General features: G+C 41.4%; 1 protein-coding gene across 2 annotated transcripts in view; it reads right to left on the bottom strand.

The window, feature by feature from the left end:
• FER1L6 (fer-1 like family member 6) overlaps positions 1 to 5,714 on the bottom strand; it is a 64,795-nt gene that overhangs the window by 58,318 nt on the left and 763 nt on the right. The gene's annotated exons all lie outside the window — the stretch shown is intronic.

The raw sequence follows: 5,714 nt of genomic DNA, 5'->3' as shown, positions 1-5,714 counted from the left end.
TCAGCAGGAGAGCAGGGTGGCATTCTCTGTACATGGGATTTGCCAGAGAGAATCTTCTGTGTAAGGATCTAAACTAAGTAAATAAACTCTTCAGGGAGCTGAATGGACCAATCCTTCTCAAGAGGCTCCATCACTTTGAGATGTAAACCACTTGTCAGCCAGCGTCAGCGCGCACACCTGTAGGAATGTGCCCCCTGTTGACGAAGTAACCGAATTATCCTTTGTCTCCTTAAAAAGGAAAAAAGCCCAGAAGTTTCTCTCCTCAACTTGGTAAAAAGATACCTCATAAGACCTTTAGGACTTCACCTCAAACCTGGGGCTGCCAATTGGACAGAAGCCAAAAAGTCCTGCCTGGGTAATTCACTAGAAAAAGAAGAGAACAAAGGAAATAATTGCTTTTGTGAAGTGTTTTAGCAAGAGCAAAAACCTCTTGCCCCTAGCTCGAGGGGGCAAGCCCCTCAAGAAAAGCCCCTTGCTTTTCTATGTAAGAGCTCTGTTATTTTGCCTTTTATTAAAACTTTTCTGTTTCCAACACTACCTCAGAAGCCATCCTGCTGATTTTATGCCATTCCAGGTAGCAGAGCTATCTTGGGTGTGATGGTTTCTCTGAGAGTTCATAAGACCTGACTCAAGGAGAAAACCCATCTCACACCCTAAAACTGTGCACATGGGTAACATTCACACTGCTTAATATAACCAGTTAGGCATCCTCAAAGTGTTCTGTGGATACGCTTTTTGTGGTAGATAATTTGTTCTCATAGAAGGAATAAAAAAAGTAAACTTTCTTCAGATTTCCCTGCAGTTTTGACATAAATTCTGAAACTGCTGAAAACTTGAAAATTATTCCATCCCTTCTTCCCCAAGATGGTGTAAACTTTAACAAGAGAAAGTTTGGACCTTCTATGCAGTTATACCAGATTTGAGAATGACCCCAAAGTTGTCCATACCCATCTGTATCCCTAAACCTGGCACAAAACTTTGTGCCAGCTCTAGGTGAACCCCAAAGGTGTAATGAGGAAATGTCTCCCATGTTCCCCCAGGACCTGCTGGCTACCAGTGAGGCACAAACATGGGAAATCAGGAGAGCCTTGGGTGCAGAAAGGCTCATCCACCTGTCATGGACCTGCGGGGAGGTTGGAGGTTGTTAGTGTTGAGGCATTTCTCACAAACTTCAGCGAAGATTTAACCTCTGCATGCTACATAATGCACAAATAGAGATTTTGCTTCTTACTCAATCCTACAAGCTAATCTGAGATAGAATAAAGCAATTTCATGCCCAAAGAGAAGGCAGATGAAAGAATTCTTACAGGCTACAAAGAGGTGTCCTGTTTTAAGTGCTTTGATTAGAAGCAATTAAAAATCAGCCATCTCAGCTAATCAAGAACATTTCTTTAGTTCAAAGAGGACTGAGTGTCCCAGCTCCTTTCACATGGGGATTGTAAAAAAATCTGAAGTTAGGAGAACTTTTTCTTTTCTGCATATGCACAGTACAATATGGACCTTAGTTTATGAGTGTGATTCATTGAGGCTTCCCTGATATAAATAGTAAATAGGAGTGGGACATCAACCATAGCACAGCATTTGCCTATACTCAGACCATGTTGAATTTGCACCTCTGTAAACACAAGTGTTCATTTCCTCTTATCAGTACCACAGATCCACTGGGTCTCTGAATTAATTTTCATACCCTGAAAAAAAGACTCACAAATTTCATTCCCCTCTTGTCAAGGTTCATCCATGGCAGCATCCAGCTTTCAAAAAATTGCTTTCATGCTCTTTCTTTTCATCTAAGCTGTCCCATCATCACAGAGGCTTTGTGATCACTTCTTGCACAGCAGAATGTTCTCTCAGATATCCAATAATTGCGAATTGCAGTCTATTTTAAAAGAAAGTTGGCCAAAAAAATCCACTTCAGAGCTGTCATCAGCATGAGAGTTCAAATGTCCTTACTAATACTGAACCTCAGATTTCCTCCACATTGTATAAATGTAGTATTTTCTTCCAGCAAAATCTTTTCAGAAGTCTGTGTGCTTGAAGAATTGTTTTAAGAGGAGACTGGCTTCCTGCTGTGGGAATGGTTACAAGCCATGCAGGGACAAACAGGCACTTGTAGGGCGCAGGTTATCTGCCTCACTCTGGGCACTCACTGTGGGCTGGCAGAAAACACTTCTCCATCACTTATGAAGTTGGAAGAATAAACTGAGCCATTTAAACACAGGCATGTGGAGCTCCAGGAGGGCCCTTCTGTCCCTCCCTCAGAACTCCCTTTCTGAGCAGTTTTCCAGAACTCAGTCAAAAAAACCCAGACTTGGGCTTAGCTACAACAGACCAAGACATTTGTCAAGTTCCATTTCTGTAGCCTTGAGATGCCCTTCCCTTGTGCAGGTGTGTGAGCTGTGCTCCTGGTGGGCAGAGAGGAAAGAAACCAGGGAGTGAGAGCTGCACACACCAGATCAGACACGGATACAAAGCCTGTTTTATCCAGCACATCTCCCAAGACCATCCAGCTCTCACATGGACAGGCTGAGTGAGCTGCCAGCGTGCTCTTGGCAGCAGAAACTCCTTATTGGAGCAGCTGCCCTGCTTTTCCCCCCAGGTCCCTTCCTCCCTAGAAGCAACAGTCTTTGCAAACCTTTTGGAACCATCAAAATTTAGTTCAGGGATGATCAAAGGTTTGTGCACCTCAGCTCTGAGGCAGCTCCAGTGCCTCAAGACTGTAAGCCATGGGCACAGTGGTTGCCTTGGCTGAGGAAGCAGAAACTGAAGAAAGAGGAAAAAATACTTCTGCCTTCCTATACATGAACACAAAATTTGATAGGTGGGTTTTTATCTTTGGATTTTGTTATTTGCATTTTCTAAGATGTCTTGGTGGGGTTATTATTCAGCTCCTTAGAATTCCACTTCTTTCAATGTAAGTTCATTTTCAAGAGTCTTTCAGCAGATCAAACAGTATTGCACTAGGTGAATAATTCTCTACACATGAGTAGTTCTAATTCCCATGAAATAAACACCAGTTCTCTAAGTTATAAAAATGTTACTTCTTTTCATTTCAAATGCAAAAAAAAAGAAAAAAGAAAAAAAGAAACAACAAATCTGAAATATAGGAATGACTCTTGGCTCATTTTAACACTCCCACAATATGTGCTAGTCAAGGAAATTATCTCATAACTTAAATCCCTTTTTCCAAAGAATAAAATATAATTACAATACAAAGATGCAGGTTCAAAATGAAAAGTCTACTAAATCTAAAAGAGTCACATAAGCACAGTTGGTTAATTCACAACCATTTTTTATTAAGACAATATGTCATTTGTGATAATAAGTGAAGTCCCAGGGAAGAAATTTATTGCACTACATTTAATTGTCAAGGACGGCTGAATAAAATAAATTCTGTGATCTTGGGCAGATGGAAAGCAAAAAAATCTTAGTGAGTGGTTAAAATGTATTCATTTCATGCCTTCTTTTCTCAGGATTATAGAAGTTAGGGGAAGACATCACCAATTAATTCATTTCATTCACTGTTTCCCAGTGCAGGGTTGCTTTGTTCAGTTCAGTATACTGTCAGATCCTTTATCCTGCTTCAGCAAAGAACCTCCCTTTACCCCAAATCCATAACTTCTGATGTGGTTCTTTCAAAGCTTGGAGCTTTTACGAGCTGCCTTAACTTGTTTACACTTTTCCTGATTTCCCCCTGGTTCTGCTGTTTTGACAGGTCCAAGGATTTGCAATAGGAAATCTTCAGCTCTTCAAGAGGGTGAATACAGAATCTTGTATGACAAGCTGCAATTTTAAAAACAGCAGTGGCAGCCACAGATATCAGTTCTGTATCTTGGGGTTTTTCATATCTATGTGACACTGTGACTTTACATGTCTTGTCTCAACTATTAATATCTCCTCCATAAGAAAACAAAATTGCAAGTTGACAATACAGCGGTCAGGATTAGTTACACACTGGCCCTGTGCATTCAAGAACAGGCTGTAAAATAGCCAGTCAGGAGAAATTCTGCTGTCTTTGTGGGTATTTCTGTGTAAAACTTCTGTTTCTTGCACTGCAGCAGTCAAATCCTGCAATCAGCTATTAGAAAGCATAAGAAATTAAATTAAAATATGAAAGGGAACCTCTTATGTCACGAAATTACTGCATTCTTGCTACAGCTTGCTGCTTTGTGTTCCCATCTCCAAACAAACCTAAAACTCAGCAATTCAGAGAAAACACTGTGAAGTGTGATCAGAAGAGGGTCCTGGCAGAGTCTGTTTAGCCTGAGAAAGAGATGACAGCTTGTGCTTTTCAGGTGGTGCAGCATTATTAAAAATAATGAAGCATGCCTGAGAAATGCTGAACTGACTACCAAACACAACAAGATGGTCCTGGAGTCACTCCTGGTGGTCTCTGAATTAGCAGCTCAGTGTGCAGCATCAGTAAAAGCATCCACACTGCATTGGGTGCTGTCAGGATCGGTGTCAGCAAGAAAGGAGTGCGTGCCAGCTTGCCTCTAAATCACTGGTGAACATACACAAGGTCATTACACAGGATCACAGAATAAATCCGTTTAACATCTCACATTCTGCGTGCAGCTTTGGTCTCCACATCTCAAATAAGGCAACAGGGTTAGAGAAGGCACAGAAAAAGGGTGGGGAAAGTCAGTTTATGACAGACTGACACAGCTGTAACTTTTCATTTGGAGAGGAGATGACTGAGTGGGAATAGGATGAGATTTTATAAATTTAAACTGGCAAATAGGGTGAAAGCAGAGCTGCTTCTTACACAGCATAACACACAACACTGGAATGTGGATGCACCTGATGAAACAAGACTAAAAATACTAAAAGGACCGGATGGGGATGTACCCATTAACCCTCGTGGTAAAAATGTTTTGGATGCTGAGGAGAATGGACACAGAAAGTGCCCAGGCTCATGTGCTGTCCCTGAATATCCCATCCTTTTGCCACTGCTGGAGAAGAGCACAGTGCCAGATGGATATGGGATCTGACCTTATAGGATATTTCTCCTGTTCTTGTCATTCCCTGGACATAAATACCAAATCCATGTATGGCTGGTCACCTGGCATGGATTTGAATCAGGTGTGGGTTCATTATCATGTTTCTGTCTGAATGATCAAAGCATACATACACAAGCTTTTGCCAAAGTTATACCTAATCCAGCATAAAGCCTGATAGTGAAAAAACGAATCCATTCTTGGAGCAGGAAGGTGAATTCATTCCCAGTTATCAGAGTCTCATGTGATCCCCCTGTCTTTGAGAGGCATCTGGGTTCACTATATTGTTTAACCACACCTGAAGTGTTCTTTGGAAGTGAGCTATAAAATAATGAGTGACATGGAAAGATGGAGAGAGAAGGAGTGTCTCAGTTTCACTCCCCAGACCACAAAACCACAGTGCTCAATGACATTATCAGGCAACAAGTTTAAAACAAATGAGGGTGTGAACAAATGAGGTATTCTTCAGTGAGACACATAAATCAGACATTGCAAAGAAGGTCGTTGAGTTAGAGAACTCAAGGAGATTCCAGGCACATTTATGGAGTTTGTGGGCAGAGGGTCTGATATCCATCCAGCTCATAAACTTCCTAAGTGTATGAAACTGCTGAGGGCCTTGCTCATACCTGTTTCATAAACTGTATTTCCAATTTTCCACCTTTAGCCCTTCTTGGTAGGCAGAAACTGATTTGACACAGTTGCTTCCATGCTTTTCAG

Source organism: Geospiza fortis, unplaced genomic scaffold (assembly GCF_000277835.1).
Source record: "Geospiza fortis unplaced genomic scaffold, GeoFor_1.0 scaffold111, whole genome shotgun sequence".
Taxonomy (NCBI): domain Eukaryota; kingdom Metazoa; phylum Chordata; class Aves; order Passeriformes; family Thraupidae; genus Geospiza; species Geospiza fortis.
The sequence above is the reverse complement of the archived record's forward strand: the minus strand, read 5'-3'. Positions and strand labels throughout refer to the sequence as shown.